Below are 19,810 nucleotides of genomic sequence, written 5' to 3'. Positions count from 1 at the left end.
CAGCTGCACCAGGCTGGGATCTAATAATATTCAGGCTATGGAGACATCAAGTAGAAAGAAGCTTAAAGCCCTTTTTATTTCACAGTAAAACTGTCAGTAAATAACTGGATTGTCTTGAGACTGAGAAAATGGGGATTTATCTTCCTGAACATGAAAAGTGTGCTTATTTTTTTTTATCAGCTTCAAAAAGCCCCAGCAACCTTGATTTTCCTTCCACACCGTTCTCAGCTGCTCTGCCAAGCCCCAAAACCACACAAATCAAGAGACAGGCTCTAAAGATATTTTTAATTAAATTAATTCCTTTTCCTTCCTTCCCCATTTCTCCCTTGTCCCCTCCTCCATCCTCTCTTTCTCTTTCCCTGTGTCCCCAGCTAATGACTTCTAAGCACTGTGACATTTCAGCACTGGCTGTCACTAACACCACACCTCCGTGCTGGTTATAAATTGGGCACAGAGACATAAAATTCCCCGCAGAAGGTCCCCGTTTGATGATATTCTCCGAGGTAAACCTCCAATAGCTCCCTGTTTTCTTTAATAACGCTAATAGGCATAGATTAATTAAACTGTTATATTACTTCCTTCTTTCTACCAGCACCAGTTGGAAATCTTATTACCTGCTCCTCTCCGCTTGCCTTTTCCCCAAGGTGGTTATATTCCAACCAGTTACCAAGGTTTCTCAGAGCCTGTAGCACAAGGTGAAATGGCAGATCCAGCATTCTCTGGATCCTGCTCCCAGCCCTTGGCTCCCAAACCCCACCGACCTCGGCAGAGCCCGGGCGGGCGTAACCGGGGTCAGGATTAAGCCCGGTTTGTCTGAAGAGGTTCTGTCTTGAAAGCAACAGCAGGGCTATTGTTGAGTCTGGATGCCCCCTCTAAAAGGGACCACAGCTGTAGGAAAGGGAATTGTATACATCCATCAACTCCTCCAGGGCCTCAGGATGTATTAGTTAAGATTGTGGGATAGCATGTCTCGGCTCCACTGAAGGGCTCCTTTGAATGACATGTTGGATATACTGTTGCACATCTGGCTGCTGTATTATTGAATTGCTCTATGGTTGCATTTTCCAGACCACGGGAATGTGTTGGTTCAGGAGTGTAGGGGGGGAAAGGATGAAGGGGACAACATGTGGGAAAATTAGAGGGATGCATCCCGCAGGGTGGGGTGGGTTTGGATGGAGCCGCGTGGTGGAGGCGGGGAGGGAGCGGGGGGAGCAGGCAATGCTTTCACACAAAATGCCGTGTTGCCATTTGAAATCCACTCCAGAGCTTCCTGCTCTAATTAAATTTGTCACCATCGTTACTATAATGCCTGCCATTCCTCCGGTGCTTTTTGTTCTCTGGGATCCCAAAACATGACAGAGGCAAGGGCAGATCCTCTGTGTTTCCTCTGCGGGAGCTTTTTCAGAGCAGAGCAGGGAAAATGCAGCTGTAGGAGCTGCTTTGGGAGCACAGCCACTCCTGGTTTGGGGACGCTGGAGTGAGGGACACTGAGCGTGAGGAGTCTGGGCAACTCTTGATGGCCTTTTCCAACCTTAATGATTCTGTAAGGTGTCTCCTGGGACTGCTGATTTGCAGGAGCTTGTGTGAGTGCCCTGGGAATGCCTGTTAAACCCAGGAGCCCTTCTTGGGCTCTCACTTGGCTCATCCTGTTCTCGGCCCCTCTGGACCCCTCTGTCCCCACTGCCACCTATGCTCTTGGCACCACGTGTGCCCGCTCGCCACTGCCAGCCTGCCATGAGATGCTGGGTACGGCTGCTCTGCGCCGCACTGGGGCAGGAGGAATTCACTAATTACTCGCAGCTCTTAATATGGCCCCTGAACGCTGCCAGAGCGGCGTGAAGGGCTCAGAGCAGGAGACACAACCTGCTCCATCGTGTCTTCTGTGTCAGCTTGCAGCGAACTGAATGCAAAAAGGCTGTCTGAGCTGAAAACAGCAGAGCCCTTGGAAATTTAAAGGTGCAGAGCACAGAAAACAAAGGCGTTTACGCTGCTGAATATTCATCCTGGCGTCTGATCCTGCCAGGAGCAAAGCCTGCACAGCTCCCGTGAAAGCTGATGGGAGGGAACCTTGGTCTCAACCTCATCTTGGGCTCCAGCCCAAATCTGAGGGGGGAGAGCAAATTAGTCCTTAATGCACATATATCTTAGACTAAAACCTGATAAGGGAACTCTCCTATGTTAATTTACCTGAGTTATTTGCTATACTGATTGCTGAAGGTACTCTGATTAGCGCATGAAATATTTCTATACCTTCGGTCTGATTAACCCATATCTGCAAAATAAATATTTGTCTCATTATAGTTATGCGATCGTGCAATCAAAGACCCTATCATAATGGGAAAGGGGATTGAGTATCCGTGTGAAAAAGGCAGGGAATGGCGACAGAACGAGCGGGTTGGAGAGCAGGGAGATGAGGAGCAGGGGCACGGCTTCAGGGGGAGGCTCAGGGGTCCCAGCCCCCAGCTGGAGGGGTTGAAATGCCGGGGAGGGCACGATTCTGCTCCCGTTTCACCGGTGCTAATTGGGACTAATTCCGTTTGACTCAGCAGCGTTGCGCCAGTCCCGGCGAGAGGAGGGTCAGACCTTGGGAATCACAGGGGTGAGTCCCAGCAGGCTCCCAGCCTCCAGCTTTTTTGAAACAGAAGCAGGGAGTTCCCGGCAGCGCGGTGCGTGTGCCAGTCTCCCAGACGAGCTCTTAAAATAGCCCAGCGCACCAGGCTGTGGCACCGGGGGAGAGCGCGGAGGATGAAGTGTTCCGTCTTCCTGGCCCAGATCCGGGGAGAGGAGGGGTTGGCAGCTCCCTGCCCAAGGCAAAGGTGCTTTACGGTGCCATTTGGGGACGAGGGCACTTGTCACCCTTCAACCAGGTGGCAGGGAGCAAAGGAGTCGCCAGCCAGCGCTGCCGGCTCTGCTGAGCATGCTGGACATCCTCCCTCAGCCATGGGAGCTGTAAGTCATCTGGAGGAGAGGATCCCCCCTCTGCTGTTACAGGGCTGTTTTGCATATGCTCCGTTAGGAAAAGAGGAGTTTTATTGTGGCTGTGCAGAAGAGCTAAGTCAAGAGGTTGCTTTATGGCTCGTGGATCCCAGCGTGGAGAGGCAGGCGTCCCAGATGCAGCATATAGCAAAGCCTGGCAGTGGCGTAGAGCACTGCTGCAGCGCAGAGCAGGGCTCAGAGAAAGAGCTGAAGTAATTTTTCTTCTAAGGGCAGGGGGTAGTGGGGAGGAAATATGAAGGCAGCCCTGTTGCTAAGGAAATCTGCTCTTTGTACGGTCGTACATTTAGGTAATGCTAATGAAAGGCCATATAGTAGCGAGGTGCGGATGTCAGCACTGTGCACTCCTGGATATTTGATTACCATTTCTTTGACTTTGCCTCCTCTAACAGAAATACCTGAGTGCATGGATATCAGGAAAACAAAATCCCCCTTCTCCTCTGCCAAGAGCCCGGTGTTACCCAGAGAAACGAAAAGCCTTACCAAAATATGACACTCCATAATGAATGTGTGTTTTTTTCCCCCCGCACACACCCTGGAGAGGAGGAGAGCAAACATGTGATGAGAACAGAAATAGTCACATCACTTAATGCATTGCTGGACGGTACCCAGCCGGCACAGCGATGAACCTGGCGTGAGACCCGAGAGCAGCAAAGCAGCATAGCATCCCATTTAATGGCTGAAGGCCCACAGATGTTTTAAACCTCGAGACTGCATCTCTCAGAGGTTTCCCTTTCGACTCCAGCATCACTGGGCAGCTCTTGGAAGCAAAGGCTGGGGATGCTGTATGCAGGCACCCAGCACATCTGCGGATTAGCTGGTGTGTGCATGTGTGTGTGGCATCCGAGCCCAGATCCGGTGATTTGGCTTAGGAAGCATGAGAGGACCCTGCAGAGCACGAGCACCGTGCCCTGCTCTCAAGCGTGGCTGGAAGAATGAGTCAGCCCTTTTCCTTCTCATGGGGGTCGAGTGGCTGTCCCTGTCTGAGTGTCACTAATGAAAGCACCCAGGAATGGAAGGGCTCTGTGCTTGCATGGCGTGCTTGCAACAGTCTTAAAGACCAGCTGCTCTGCGTGAGACTTCCAGAGAGCGAGAGCGCTTGAATGAAGCCCTTATATCTCTCTCTCTCTTTTTCTTTTCCCTTTTTTTTTTTTTTTTTTTTTTTTTTGCCACACAGTGCAGCGTGGGCTCTGTTCCTCCTCACCTTTTGCTCTTGCTCCCTGGGGCAGCCCGCTGTGTCTCAGAGGCATGAGGAGTGAGTCCTCCTGGGAGTCCTCCAGTTGGTGTGAGGAACGGCCCCTCAGGGGATAAATCCACCGGGGGCCCGAGGTGGCAGAGGCGTCCTAAGCGTCTCTCCTGGATGACAGCAATGCCTGGGATGGAGATTTGGAGGTTTGCACGCCTTCACTCCCTCCCTGCCAGCACCTGCCCCTCCCTTTCGCCGTTGTGCAACATCCCAAGGGCAATTACAGCAATGCTTACGTGGAGGAGTGATATTGGGAAAGTATTTAGTCATTTTAACTGTTCTGCTGGTGGCTCCCCTCCCTTAAGGTGGTTCCTATTTATTCTTTTCCCTCTCCCAGCAATTCCTCACAAGTCTCACTGCACCCTGAGGCCCAGCGACCCTTTTGGTGTGTCCTTGGGTACTGAGGGCTCCTCTTGGCAAGGAGCAGTGGAAAAGCCACGTTCCCATCCGATAATACTTTTCCTTTTCCTTTCCTCATCCCTCCCCTGCTTACTGCAGTGATTTTAAAGCTTCCGCCCCTTGACAGTGATGCAGGAGGCGAGGCAGGGGGGATGATTTTGTGAGCAGAAGCAAGAGGCAAGAGCCTGAAGAGCTTCTCCTGCTCTCAGAGGCTTCTGGACGCTTCTGTGTCTCCATCCCTGGAGCGATTTTCCCTGGGCCCAGTGTAAACAAGGCAATCCATTATGGCAGTTTGAGCGTTACTCCACAAACACGCTGCTGGTCCCTGCCCCCACCATGGGCTCTCTCTGCTCCTGCTCCTCCTGAGCTGTGCAGGGAGCCTTGGTGGGGCACTGGGGTTATCCAAGTGTGTGCCTTGGTAGGGCACTGGGGTTATCCATGTGTGTGCCTTGCTGTGGCACTGGGGTTATCCAGATGCTCATCCAGATGTGGGAGCAGCCTCTGAGCATCCAGGGGTGACCAAGGCTCCATCAGGAGCTGGAGTTGAGCCTGGACAGCCCCACTGCAAAATTGGGGAGTGTTCAGAGGAGTTCAGGGACGCTGATGGACTCCCAGGGAGGAACGTGGAAGAGTCATGGGTATTGTTTATCCTACCAAGAGAGTGAGAAGAAGATCCCACAGTAAAAGGAGATAAGCTCACGTGCGCACAAGAGCAACACTAAAAAATACATGATTAAGGTTACAAAGTCAGGCACGGAGCGTGTAAGAAATCCTGGAATTAAGGACATCTGAGCAGCTTATGGCCGTGGAACGCCGTGCATTCATTAGGGGACAGCCTTAACTCTGGTCTCAAGGTGTTTCCTCTGCAGTGTCTCTGCCTCAGGGAGTGTGTGGGATGGATGGAGCCTGGTTAGCAGCAGCTCAGTGCCCAGTTTGTGACTGTCCCCCCAGTATTCTGTCTGCAGCCCCAGTGCCTCGTTTGCTGTGCATTGTGCAAATCCTGCTTGGGGGTTGAAATTGTTCCTCCTGGACTTCCTATAATGCTAAGCCTGCTCTTGCCTCTGTCTTTCCCTTCCTTCCCTCTGTCCCACCTCCATGCTGCTTGGTGGCTGGCAAGGGGGAATAGCAGCATCTCCCCCACCAATAACCCTTTTGGGGTCTGGCTTTGCCCTGGGACCCTGGAGCAGGAAGGAATACACTCTGCAGCTCCAGGAGGGCTGATGAGAGTGCAGCCCACATGCTTCACACTGCCAGCATTTGATTTTCCATCTGTTTTTTGTTTTGGTTTAGTTAGAGGCAGAGAGGAGAGGTGGGTTTTGGTGTGAACCTCTCGTCTGTCTGCATGCAGTGTGTGGGACAAAGGCAGTTTAGCACGGAAAGCCCCAGAAGCACCCCAGGGAGTGGGCTGGGGGACTTAAAAGACAGAGTTTCTCCTGAAGCTGTGGGAAAAGTGTATATTTAGGACAAGCAGCCTTGCAGCCTGCTGTATGCATTCACTGTCTGAGAGCAGAGCCAGCCAGAGCCTGGAGGGGACAGATGGAGGAATTAAGGACATCTCAGCTGGGCAGCAGGACCAAGGGATGCTTGCAGGGGAGCTGGCTCCCACACCTGAACCACTTTGGAGACAAGGCTGGGAGTTACCAGAGCTTTTCTTAGCAAGAGAGCCCTCCACCGGAATAATGTGTTGTGGACATAAAAGGAGATCTGGAGAGGGAATATTTTCACTCTGGAAGCTGCTAAGGAACTTGCATTTAGCTGCTAGCAATCTGTTTCAAACTGAGTTCCTGTCCCAGGAAAGAGAAAGCAGAGCAGTCTCGCTGTGTGGACCGACTGTAAATTTTTTTCTGGCTTTGCTGGGGAAAAACAATGTGCTCTCAGTGAAAACCTCACAGAAATCCAGGACGTGGGTATTTTGTAAGTCAGCCCTTTGGAGAGAGCAGCTAAGGAGACCAGTCAAATAGATTCCCATGACTTTTATTTACTGGCAAGTCAGTGGAGTGGCTGGAGAAGGACGGAGATGCTGCTGCCCTCACAGAGACGGGCAGGTCACAGTGACACACGCATGACCACTGGAGAGAGGCTGGGAAAGCGTTCCTGAGAGAAGAGGTTTGAAAGGGATGTGTCTAGCAGAGCACAGAACTCAAAAAGTCATGGTGAAACTTTGCATTTAGATGCCTGCAGCAGCAGCCTGGGAAGCTTTCCACGAGGACCGACACATTTCCTGCCTCACGGCATTTGCTTAGGAAGAATTCATAAATATACCCACCACTACTAACCATCCTTTTCTGCTGGGAATTGCCATTAGCAGCTAAATTCAGTGCTTTACATATAAAAAGCATTGAGACTTAATTCTGTGCAATGCTTTCTTCAAAGTCTTTGTAGGAGAGACAGCTCCAAGCTGGATTTGGGCTGAGTTGCAGCGAGGTGTTGGGAAGCAGGGATTCTATCGGTGCAGGATGTGTGGTGGCAGCACCCAGGAGGTGCTCGTGGTGCAAGATGAGATGTCATGAAGGATGGGGTGTGTGATCCTGAGGGGGACCTGTCAGACCTGTGAGTTGCTGCACATGGAAGCAGCTTCCATCAAACGCGCACCAATGACACTCACTGGGAGACCGAAAATGGACAGATTTTCCTGGGTTTATCAAGAATCCTGGCATCTCAGAATGGTTTGGGTTGGAAAGGGGTTTAAAGATCATCTCATTCACCCACCCTGCCATGGGCAAAGACACCTTCCATTACCCCTGGTGGCTCCATGCCTCATTCAGCTTGGACACTTCCAGGGATGTGGCAGCCCCAGCTGCTCTGGGCAACCTGTGCCAGGGCCTCACCACCCTCACAGGGAAGAATTCCTTCCTAATATCTAATCTAACCCTGCCCTCTGGCAGTTAAGAAGCACGAGAAGCACATCCCTGGCTCTAATTATCCCATCACATTGCAAATCCCTGCTGCAGCACCGGGGGCTGTGTGAGATGTTCAGCCTTTTGGATGGGGAGGGAGATTCCTGTTCCCTCAGCCGCTTTCACAGCAGGAGCTGGACTTTCCCAGCCAAGGCTGTACCCCTGCTGAAAGGAGCCTGGAGGGAAGGTCCCCATGGAGCTGCTGGTTTGGAAGGGAGATGCAGTCTCATGCTCTGCTCTGCGGAGGAGTTAGCAAACACAGGGAATTAGGGTGGGATTTCAGTGGAAGCAGATTATCCCGTTTCTCTCCGAGCACATTTCTGCCTCTGAATCAGCACATGACAGGCAGGGCAGCCGGGGCAGCCAGCAGGGCAGCTCCCATGCATGCCAGAGGGGCCTGAGCCTGGGTCAGGGAGGGTTCCCTGTGTTCCCAGCGTGGCTGGAGCAGGAGCTGGGATGGCAGGAGAGGGATGGAGGGGGAGCAGACGGCGGGCACGGAGCTGGAGGGGCGGCACAAAGCGCTGTCAGAACAGCAGGGACTCGCTGGCTGCAAATGGAGATGGAAAGGGCTGGAGAGGAAAGGACTCAGCACAGCTGGTCCCCTTCGGCTTTGATCTTGAAAGCACAGGGGTGTTGGCCACCAAGCAGGAGAGGGGAAGAAGGGAGATGACTCATAAAAATATTGGTGTTTCCATGAAGATGCTGTTACCTGAGGACAGGAAGGAGGAGGGACCTTCCCTGCAAATGTGGAGGGAGCTGGAGGAAAAAGTCCCCCTTGTGTAGAAATTTCCAGCCTGCTTAGGAACACGGGGCTGTTTGCTCTGGAGCCAGCGGCTTGGTTGTTTGCTGGGAATTGCTGGTTTTGTGCAGAGCAGAAGGTGGTTTGTGTGCTTGTTGCTTCAGGGCCCAAAAAAAAGAAAAATAAAGGAAGAGCTGGTTTTCTTGGAGGCCTGCGTGGTGGGGGATGTATTTGGAAGAAGAAAGAGAGCTCTCCTTCCTGCTGCTGGGTGAAGGGGGATGATCCCACCCTGGGTAGCTGGGGAGAAGTCAAACACTCCCCAGGAGCTTCAGTCAGAGACTCTGGCCACAGGAGGGCTGAGGTTTGATCTTCCTGGCCACCACAGGGATTGTGCTGGGGACAGGGTTGTAGTGTACTCACAGGCACGTAGATTTGCTCCATGTACCCATCCCTTCTGCTCACAAGTGACAGAGGTGGCCTGTCCTGCACAGGAGGACACGAGAAGGACGGATGGACCCAGGTGATGCCAGCTCTGTACCAAAGCAAGCCCAAACTTTCTCTGCCCCCTCCGTGAGCCCTTGGGGGATTCCAGCTCACAGAAGCCATACATGCAGCGTTGGACCAGCTGTAATTTTTATCCTGGAGGCAAAAATCACTGGAAATAATGCTTCATCACTCTGAAGGTCCTGACACCACCCTTAACCACCACATCACGAACCTCCTGTCGCAATTGTGATCTGCGTATGTGTCAAATCTTGCCTCGCAGATAAAAGCTGCTCCGCAGGCACCTTTTGTACTAAAATACGGAGCCTTTAAAATGTGAAAGAAACAACAAAATGTAGGACGCCACACAAAGCTGACCCACTGGGGACTGGGGGGGGGGGAGAAAAACCCGCAAGAAGGAGGGCTTGACACACAAAAATTGTTTTGTTAACAAAGCATCATTGTTCCACTCTGAATCGGTTTGACTGGAGTGGTAGAAACACCCCATCTGGAGACAGATGGAGAGTTTTCTGGCTAAAGAGACGGGAGGAGGGCCGGCTGACAGCCCAGCAGATAGCATTGTCTGCTGCTACCTTGGCAATGGAGAGGAGAAAGGGCGGGTGGCAGATGAGGCGTCCCCTGTGCCACCTGCCCAGCACGCTGCATCCCTCTGCACTGGGAGGTGTGTGCCCAGGCTGGCTGCTCACACCTCAGGGTAATCCTCCCTCGTCTTTTAGGGCTGGTTGGGTGATCATGGGGACCAGCCCAAGTCACCTGTGGTGCCACAATGGATGCAAACACCTGGGAACCCCGTGCACTGAACAGCAGGATGTGACACAGACTTTCCTGTCACCCTCACACTCCTGCCTGTGCCACGTCCCTCTGGACCAGCTCAGCACTGCTCGGATCAGGTGGGACCATGCCAGAGCAGGGCATGCAGAGGATAAACCCAGCAAGCCAGGCAGGGAAGCCAAAATTGAGCCCAGCTCTGCAAGCCCATGGGAACACTCTGGATGTGTCTGGGGACACCAGGACACCCCTTGCCACCAGCACGCTGCTGCATCTGCAGCCCTGAGGCTCAAAGATCAAATCCACCTTTTCCTTTAATTCTTCCATGTTTTTTTTTGCACGGTGTATCAAAGCTGTGCTGGTCCACTCTGCAAGGGTGACCACCTGCCCACAGCCAGTGGCCAAGCTGGGCTGCTCATCTGGCTCCCCAAAAAGCCGTGGTGCATTTGAATAGATTTCCACCGCACAACTGTAAAGGCCCCAGTGGGTTTGAATAGGAGCCCCGTGAGGTATTATCTCAGGGTGCTCTTGGTGAGATGGTCCTGCTCCACTTGTGTGATGTGCCAGGCTTTGGTGTGGTGTGGGTTTAGCAGCTCTGGGGCACCAAGGTGCAAATCTCATCCCAGATTGAGTGTGGAAGGCTTACTCCTGCTCTCGCATGGGTTTTGCCACTAACTTCCAGGATAACAGGGTTTGGGATGATGCTGAGTGGAAACCAGCATTGGCCAGAGGTGCAGGGAGTGAAACTGGTGGGAGCAGCAAGAGTTGATGCAGTGCCAAAATGCCCAGGGGTGGGTCATATGTGAGGTACTCGGGTTGGCCCAGCAGGCCTGCAGGACGCCTGAGGGTTCTTGGAATTGTCCTGGCCGCCTTGCTGAGGTTGGGAATGAGCGAGGAGAAATCTGCATCTAATGCCCAGGGCCTTTGAGCTACAGCAAGGCTAAACGTGAGGTGTTTCATGGCATCAGTGTCTGCTCTGCTCCTGAGAGCTCACCAGCAGCCCCTGCTCCCTCTGCTGCCTTCCATGCCTGATGGGAAACTCCAGGGTGGGTAATGCTCCTGCCAGAGCTTTGAGGGATGGTATCCTGCCCACCCTATCTGAATTCCTGATGACTTGCTAATTGCTTGACACACTCTACTTGCAATGCAAGAGACAGGCTCACGTCATCCTCTGTGGTTTGCCAGGGGAGAGTGTGAACCTCTTTTTGACTTGCCTTGAAATAGATGAAAAAGAATAGAGCTCGATATGATTAATGTGAAAACTTCAGCTTGGTTTCCTGCCTTGGCATCTGGGCTTTGGTCTTCTTAGCATCCCCGTGCCTTGTTTTTTGAGGAATGGCTGCACGTGGGAGCATCTGGGAGCTGATGGTGCTGGCTGTGCTGTGGTGGTCTGGGGGCTCCTCTGCAAGCTCTGTCCATAATCCCCAGCTGCTGGAGACATTCCAGGTTTGTGCAGCAGTCACGGAAGGATTCAGGTGGTTGCCTCGAGGCACTGCTGAGATAATACCTCACGGGGCTCCTATTCAAACCCACTGGGGCCTTTACAGTTGTGTGTGGAAATCTGTTCAAATGCACCACGGCTTTTTGGGGAGCCAGATGAGCAGCCCAGCTTGGCCGCTGGCTGTGGGCAGGTGGTCACCCTTGCAGAGTGGGCCACAGCACAGCTTTGATACACCGTGCAAAAAAAGGTAGAAGGATTAAAGGAAAAGGTGGATTTGATCTTTGAGTGTTCCCATGGGCTTGCAGAGCTGGGCTCAATTTTGGCTTCCCTGCCTGGCTTGCTGGGTTTATCCTCTGCATGCCCTGCTCTGGCATGGTCCCACCTGATCCGAGCAGTGCTGAGCTGGTCCAGAGGGACGTGGCACAGGCAGGAGTGTGAGGGTGACAGGAAAGTCTGTGTCTCATCCTGCTGTTCAGTGCACGGGGTTCCCAGGTGTTTGCATCCATTGTGGCACCACAGGCGACTTTGGGATGGAGTGGCCTCAGGAGGGAGAAGTGAATGGGGTCATGGAATGCAAGAGGGAGTAGAACAGGATGGATCTGTTCACCTGAGCTCTGCTCGTGTGTTGTGGTTGTCCCAGAGGGAACAGACCTGCACTTGTGAGAAGTGAAATGCTTGGACAGCCATTCCCTGCTTTTGCAGCCATTTGCCTTCCCTGGTCTGCTGAGGACACCATTCCTACAGCTCCAAAAACACATCCTTTTGCAGTCTGGGATTTTGGCCCTGCTGCTGCACCAGCTGCACTGTGCTGGCAGGAGGGGAGAGGAGAGGAGAGGGAAGGTGAGGCAGGGCGGGCAGCTCGCTCTGTGCCGGCTGCTGTCACTGCACAGCGCCCTTGATGTGGCCGTGGGTGCCAGGACCCAGCCGGGGCATGGACCCCACCTGCCCTGGAAGGAGGAGACGGGGTCTGGATTGACCCTGATGCATCAAAGCACCCAGGAGTGAGGTGTGACCCTGCCTGGCAGCGGGTCGGGGTGCTGTTCCCTTTGCCCTGCCGCTGGGAAAGCAGAGTGCATCCCTGTGGAAGTGCCATCCACCCCATCCATCCCATCCACCCCATCCCGCTGCTGTGCGCAGCCTGCAATCCTTCACCTTGCTTTTCCCCCTGTGCACAGAGGGGAGGCAAATTCGCATGCGAGCTCTCCCGGGAAGCGGAGGGGATGGGTTCACCTTGCTGGGAGGCGAGGGAGTCAGAGGGAAAGAGGTGCTGGAAGGAGTGCAGAGCGGATTTAATCCGCAGCGACTCGGCTGTCGCCGGTGCCCGGTGCGAGGGCGCCCGGGGAGCTCCGGGTGCATTGGGGCGATGCTGTGCTGCTCTCTCTGTGCCTCCCAAACGCCTCCTGCGCCGGGCTCTGTGAATCAGCATTTCTGCAGTCGGAACAAGGCAGCGGGGAAAGGCAGGAGGATGTCAGGGCACAGGGGAGGAGGATGGCGGGGGGAGACCTCATTAAAAAGGGGCAGCCTGTGAGTCGGGGGTGGTCTCATGGCGCGGCTCCGCAATCTGCTCCCTCCAGGTTTTGGCTCATCACCGCCGTGCCCCCCTCGTGCTGCTCGGTGCCGAGGTAAACAAGCGCTGGGAGCGATGCCTCCCCTTCCCGCCCGGGGAATGTGACAAGCTGGCACTGGGAGAAGGCATGAAAGCGATGTGATCCTCCGCAGCTCCCGAGCCGGGGAACCTGGGGAGATCCAGTTACAGCAGCGGGGTTAGAACAAAAGAGATTTGCCTCCGGGATCAATTCCTCTCCATTTTCCGGGCTGTGCACGTGTGTGTGTGTGCCTGGAACGGCCCGGCTGAGCACCAGGGCTCTGACGCTCCGGAATGCTGCTTTTTCCCAAAACAGGGAGAGCAGGGTAATCCCCTGGGACAGGCCTAGAAATAGCAAGGCCAGGCCAGGCTTTGCAATGCTTGGAAATCAGGAGCCAAGCTGGGCAGCTGGCGGCTGCTGGAGCTCCAGCCTTTGCTCTGCCAAGGGCTGAGCTCTGGGTTGGGATGTGAAACCACCCCATGGTTTGCTCCCAAGGCATTTCCAGGTGATTACTCCTCCCCTCCATCATAAGATTGGCCAGCGAGCAAAACCCCAATCCCTCAAAAGCCTGTTCTGCCCCATAATGGCCGTGCCAACACCGCATTATCCGAGATGCCTTTAACCCACGGCCGTGGTGGGGCTGGGGGAATCATGAGCCTTTCACGTGTGCTGCAGAACCAGCCCAAGGAATCAGCAGGATCCTGCACCCTGGGATGCTTGTCGCTCATTTGGGGGGGGTTGGGTGGCTTATTTGGGGGTGGGGATTTTTTGGCACATTGCCTTCTCCCAAATGCCACCGGGGATGAGCCATGGAGAGCACAGATGTGCATCCCGAGCATACCACAACAAGGTTCCTGATTTAAGGACTGTGATTAACCTCTTTCCGACAGTTGCTAACCAGGTGCAGGATTGTAACGGGAAGAGGAGAAAGCTCAGTGCTAACAGCCACTTTTCCTCCGTCACCTGGAAATGCACACGGATGCCATTTCCTGCCTGGAAATCAGGCAGATTTTAGGGTTTATAATGGGTGCAGGGACACCCTGTTTGTGTCAGTATTGACCTGTAGCTGCTCCCCAGAGCCTGTCTCCTCCTTTCCAGAGCCTGTCTTCTCCTTTCCTGCTTGGAATCCCACAAACAAGGCATCGGTGGAGTGTGAACCCAGCACTGGGCATGCTGGTGTTTGGAATCATGGGCCACTTGGGGTTATGCATGCAGGGTTGCTAACAGGAAACCGGGCAGAAAATCACCCTGCATTTGCCCACTCGATTTTCCAGATATCCTTTGGAAAGCTGAGTGTCCAGAGGAGAAGTGGTATTTCACAATTAGGCATGAAAAGGGGAACCACTGGAGCTTGTGTTTTGCAGGCAAGAGTTAAACCAGGAGCTGCCAAAGTTGCTCATTTTCAGGAAATCTGGTATCCGTGGGATTCAGGGCTCCTCTGGCCAGGACTACAAAAGCTGGAGAGGGACTCTTTCCAAGGGCATGGAGTGACAGGACAAGGGGGAATGGCTTCACATCGACACTGGGCAGGGATAGATTGGATATAAGAGAGAAAATCTTCCCTGTGAGGGTGGTAAGGCACTGGCACAGAGAAACTGTGAATGCCCCATCCCTGGACATGTCCAAGGCCAGGTTAGAAGGGGCTTGGAGCAACCTGGGGTAGTGGAAGGTGTCCCAGTCCATGGCAGGGGGTTGGAACAAGATGGGCTTTAAGGTCCCTTCCAACCCAAACCATTCTGGGATTCCATGACTGCCGTTGGCCCCCCAGGTCTGGGTTTCATGTGTGTCACTCATAACTGCTGTATCTCATCCCAAATACCCCTCTGGCACCATGGTGGGCTTCAGATCAGCTTTTGAACTCCCTGTGCTGTGCTGTGTGTTCATGCATGGATCACTTTCTGCACTGTGTTTTTTGGAGAGCCACACTCTTACCGCTTTTCCAGCCCCTGGCTGGATGGTTTTAGGATGCCCTCATTGTACCTCCTCCCCTTTCCCTCTGCCCCTCTCTCAACTGCAAATCCCTGTGTTTCTTCCCAAAGAAGAGGCTGCAGTCTGTGTTTCACACTGGGGCTCCAAACACTTTGCAGAGTTAAGAGCTGTTCCATGAGGGAGCAGCAGGGAGAGAGAAATATGGGGGCCCTGGCAAGAGGGCACCCCCCAAAGTAGGTGTGTAGAATATAGGTTTGGGAAATCTGAAGAGCCAGAAAAATTTATTAAAAACAATTAATAGCTACTCCAACCAAGGATTTAACCTGAAACCAAAACCTGAGGGAGGAAGGAAATGAAGTGGTGTACAATTGTTATTTTATTGCTTAATTTTTTATTATTTTTTTTTTAATGTGATATGCTAAATGCAAATAAGCATTTGTACCAAGCAGGAGAGGGAGGGGATGGAAGACATGCCAGGAAAAGTGAGTGGGATCTAGGTTTTGCATCGTTCACTGACTTACTGGCAGGTCTTTTGTAACATCTGTTAAAAATAAAACAAACATTCATTTCCATTTCTCGCTGCCTGAGATGGCTCCTGCAAAAAAATTTCAACCTGTCCAGGAATTCGTCTTGAAAGTTGCCCTCCCTCTCCTCACGCCTCCTCCAGGGGAGATTTCCTTCCTGGACTTCCCAGGGGCTCCATTAGCCCCACATTAAAGCCTTTCTACTTTGCTCTAAAACTCTCCATCGGAGTAAAAGGAATTCTAATAAACCACTGGGAAGACTCTGCTATTCACTCTTTCCATGGAAACACGGCGCTGCCTTGGAGCAGAGCTCCTCTCGATGGAGCCTGGGTCACGGCAGGAGGAGACCGAGGAGGGATGCAGAGATGGTTTCCATTATAAGAGACCTTTTGAGAGAAATAATCGCTGCTCTCCCACCAAGGAAAGCCTTGGAGGTGTCAGGGGCCTCAGCACGATGAGGGAGCGGGGCCAGCCCCAGAGGGGGTGGTGGTGGTGGGGAGTGGGATCTGCTGGGCACTGAGAAACTCATTAAAACATCTGATTAGTGGGAATTAAGGCACCCAGGACTGAGTCTCCCTCTCAGCAGGGATGGGTGCAGGAGGGTGGATGGACCTGTGCTGCAGGAAGAGGCTGCACAAGGGGGCTCAAGGCTGGGGATGTGGGGTACAGGGAGGGCACGGGGTCATGGGAGGACAGTGGTGGCTCCACACCCACGGCTGTGCTGCACAGACCAGACATCACACCACAAAAATACATTTTTCAAGGCCAAAAAAAAGCCTGTTTGCTCTGGGAGGGGATTTCTGGCCGTTCCCTGGGTCCCAGACGGGAGCTGCACAAGGAGGTCAGTGGATGGATCCCTACCTGAAGCCACTGTGATATAATTAATTTCCAGCCTCCTCGCAGGCACAGTCATCCCGAGCGTTGCTGTTCTGACACCGTGCTGCAAGATGAAGGATTTTCTTTTTTTTTTTTTCTTTTTTTTTTTTTTTTAAGCGTGAGGAAGCTCGTTAGAAATAGCCCGAAGGGCAAAGTTAGGAAATGAAAATCCATCGGATCCGCTCGGAGCCGATGCACGGAGCTCGACGAGAGCTGGGGCAGGGCTGCTGCTCCTGCCTGCGAGGAGCCACCACACGCGTGGGGTGTGCGGCACCTGGGCAGGGGACAAAATCCATCCGTTGGGATGGGGGCTGAGGGAAAATCTGCCAGGCAGAGGGATGAAAGAAAGATGAACGGAAAAGAGCCAGCTTAGAGCATCCTGTGTAGGTGCTGGGGAGGTCCTTGGACCCTGGGTTGGCCACTCATGTCAGGGCTGGTGGGAAAAGCTCAGTTTTTCTCAGGATGCCTTATCATTTAGGTCAAAGTGGTGAGACACCGAGGGAGCCAGAGTGCCTTTGTTTTAGCAGCTCCAGAAATAACATTGCTGTGAGTCATTATTTTTTAGCCTCTCCAGGGCAGGAGGTGTGGGGTTATGTCCAGGGAAGCCTCCGACTTTGATCAGCAAGGTGAGCCCTGCTCTCATGGCAGGGAAGGTGGGAAGAGGCTTTTTGATGCTGTTTTGTGGTAGCTCAGGGTGAGGTCTGCTCCAGGATGCTCTGGATCTGGATTTTATCAAGGGGATGGAAACTTTTCCATCTGCATAACTGAGCAGCAGCATCCTCTGTGAGCTGGGAGGTTTTAATGAGTGAAGTTAATTGGTGTTATAGGTGGTGGTCTCCCACCCAGGCAGTGGTTTGGCTCAGACAGACATGACCGTGTCATGCAAACAGAGGTGACGTGGGTGTCGACACCTCAGAAATGCTGAGAAATCATGAAATCAGCCTTTTTGAACCTGTAAATCATAGGTGCAGAACTTTAAAGGTTCCAGAAAAAGAACAGTGTTTAACAACCAAAGTGTTTGGTGGTGATTAAATTTGCATACGGGGCTCCCTGGGGCTTGTGGTTTCAACCTTTCACCCCACCACGGTGAGGTCAGGGTTGGAGGAGAGCGGGGCTGAGATCCTCCTGAAATCACAGGGCTCCTGGAGGTGGGGATTTCAAACATACCACAGCTGGGAAATAACGTGGACAGACCAGATTGTTGAATTTATTGGATTGCGGTGTAAAAATAACAAATCCCTTAGTCTTCTGTCAATCCCAGAGGAGAAGCTGGGGTGTGATGTCCTTTGGGTCCATCCCACCTTGGCTTCACTGGGGTGGCAGTCACGGCTTGTGATGCCCAGCAGTGCCAGGCTCCTGTGTGTGAAGGGCAGGGCAGATTGGCGATTACAGGGAATAACACCGAGTCCCTGGAGAGCCATGAGGTCCCAGCTTGATTTACCATCCTGCGGAGAGGCATGTGTGGAGCTGGAGGTGGCTGGGAGCATATTGTGGTGTATTACCTACAAACAGCCAGACTAGGTCTGCCATGGGGATGGGGATGGGGAGAAAAAAGACAGGGGAGATGGGAACAAGCAGTCTGCTTTTGCAGGTGCTGTGTCCCCTTGTGAGGTTTGGTCTGCTTTGCAGCTTGATGGCTGCTATCTCGAGTAATTAACAGGGAAAAGAGAGGGCCTGGTTATCCATCCTTCAAGAGCAAGGGGTTGAATTGAAAGGCAGCGCCTTGGAAGTGGATCAAATAGCTCTCCAGCCCCCCGCGTACGGCTCGGAAACTTGCTGCCGTGCTGCGTTATCAAGGTGAACAGCTTTAGTTCAATTAACGAGAGGCTCCGAGCGGAGCCGTGGGAGGAGGCAGGGCTGGGCAGCAGCCGGGGCTCGGAGCCGCGATCCCGGCACGGCACGGCACGGCACGGCACGGCTGGCCAGGGCACCGGCTCCCCCTCCTCGCCTCTGCGACGGGTTTTATTTACCCCTTGGGGAAAAAAATCGGTGTGTGTGTGTGTGTGTGTGTGTGGAAGGGTCGCTCTTTGTTAGCACCTCCCTTTTCCCCTCCTGCTAATAATAAACCTCCCCAAAATCAATCGCTGCCAGCCATGAGTTGCCGCCCGCTCCCCGTGCACCTCAATAATCCCCGCAGATGATGGTGCTGGGAGCCCGCCTGGATTTTTCCCTGCCGGTCGCTGCCTGGGCTGCAGCTGGCTCCGGCACGCAGAAAGCTGCAGGTGTGATTTGTTCATTTGCCTCCACCTCCCCCCTTTTCTCCCCCCCCTTTTCTCCCTCCTGCTCTGCTTCCCCGCCGAGCCCACCTAGCTCATCGCAGCCGGCTCATCGCGGCGGCCGGAGCCGCATCCCACCCTGCCAGACCCGCATCCCACCCGGCCAGAGCCGCATCCCACCCTGCCAGACCCGCATCCCACCCGGCCAGAGCCGCATCCCACCCTGCCAGACCCGCATCCCACCCGGCCAGACCCGCATCCCACCCGGCCAGACCCGCATCCCACCCTGCCAGACCCGCATCCCACCGTGCCAGACCCGCATCCCACCCTGCCAGACCCGCATCCCACCGTGCCAGACCCGCATCCCACCCCGCCAGACCCGCATCCCACCGTGCGAGACCCGCATCCCACCGTGCCCGACCCGCATCCCACCGTGCCCGACCCGCATCCCACCCGGCCAGACCCGCATCCCACCCTGCCAGAGCCGCATCCCACCCGGCCAGACCCGCATCCCACCGTGCCAGACCCGCATCCCACCCTGCCAGACCCGCATCCCACCGTGCCAGACCCGCATCCCACCCTGCGCCGACCCTCCGGCATCCCCCCGGTGCAGTGCTGGCGGAGGGTTGGGATGGCTGGGCTGGAGAGTGTGTGTCTGTGTGTGTGTGTGTGTGTGTGTGAGGAGGGGGGGTTAATCTGATCCTACGAGGCTGGAAAAGGAAAAAAAAAAAATATATCAAAACTATAAAGAAGGCAGCAGCCTCCTCCTTTTCCCTCTCCCCCGCTCCAGAGGATTAAGCCTACAAAAAAAAAAAAAAAAAAAAAAAAAAGAGAGAGAGAGAGAGGAAAAAAAAATGTCTGCAGCTTTCTGTTGACCCTGCATGATGGCATTTTTGCGCTCTGTGTGCTGCCTCTGCTGATTGCTATTCCTGGCACAAACACACACACACACACACGCGCACACACACACACACACAGCCCCAGCACGGCTCACACAGGCACGGCGAGCCCCACTCCAAAATACAAAAAAAAAAAAAAAAATACAAAAAAAAACAAACCACCCCAAACCCAACCCAAGCCGGTGCCGCTCGGTGTCCCTGGCCACCCTGGTCTGTGTCGGGAGAGCTGCCAGCACCCGCTGCCGCTCGCCCTCTCCTCCACCCCACTTCTCACCTCGGTCCCCAGCTCCAAGCGAGCACTTTCTGCCGGAGCCGCCCGCAGCCAGAGCCCTCCACCACTCCTACCGCTGGCATTACATTTTCAGGCTGGATGCTATAGGGCCGTTTCTAATTACCTTATATCCCCTAGTGGTCTATGAATAATGGTTAGTGAAGGAGCTCAGAAGGGCTGCTGAGAAGGGAAGCAAAAAAAAAAAAAAAAAAAAAAAAAAAAAGGGAGAATTGTGCTATTTCTCACATTTTTTTTTCTAAGGATCTAATCTGGCTACTGTGCTCTGGAAGAGGAGGAGAGCGAGCCAGCAGGAGAGAGAGGAGAGAGCGAGGACCATCGCAGGTATTGTTGCAAGCTACATCTTTGTGCTTTTTTTTTTTCCTTTTTTTTTTTTTTTCCTTCTTTTTTTTTTTTTTTTTTCCTTGAAGCCGCAGCAGAATTGGAAGGGAGGGCGTGAGGGTGGTGGGGCGGGTGAGGGTGTGCGGACAGAGCTTTTTCCGGATTTATTTTTTTCTCTTGTG

The 19,810-nt window shown here is 53.5% G+C and overlaps 1 protein-coding gene and 1 long non-coding RNA gene across 5 annotated transcripts in view; one reads left to right on the top strand and one right to left on the bottom strand.

Annotated features, from left to right (window-relative positions):
• The window catches only part of RAI1 (retinoic acid induced 1), a 75,204-nt gene that overhangs the window by 16,338 nt on the left and 39,056 nt on the right, over positions 1 to 19,810 (top strand). For 3 of the 4 annotated variants that reach the window (XM_058035141.1, XM_058035143.1, XM_058035145.1), the window contains one exon: positions 19,551 to 19,631. The gene's annotated coding sequence lies outside the window, so the exon portion shown is untranslated. Of the gene's footprint in view, positions 1 to 19,297; positions 19,444 to 19,550; positions 19,632 to 19,810 lie in introns of those variants that run through there. The other variant, XM_058035144.1, reaches the window with a different exon arrangement.
• LOC131090057 (uncharacterized) lies at positions 17,091 to 18,759 on the bottom strand. Its single transcript, XR_009115291.1, has 3 exons — positions 18,678 to 18,759; positions 18,024 to 18,119; positions 17,091 to 17,348 (listed from the first exon to the last, which is right to left on the bottom strand). It is a non-coding gene; the product is annotated as an uncharacterized LOC131090057 (long non-coding RNA).

Source organism: Melospiza georgiana, chromosome 16 (assembly GCF_028018845.1).
Source record: "Melospiza georgiana isolate bMelGeo1 chromosome 16, bMelGeo1.pri, whole genome shotgun sequence".
Taxonomy (NCBI): Eukaryota; Metazoa; Chordata; class Aves; order Passeriformes; family Passerellidae; genus Melospiza; species Melospiza georgiana.
This window is presented reverse-complemented; position numbering and strand designations above follow the sequence as displayed.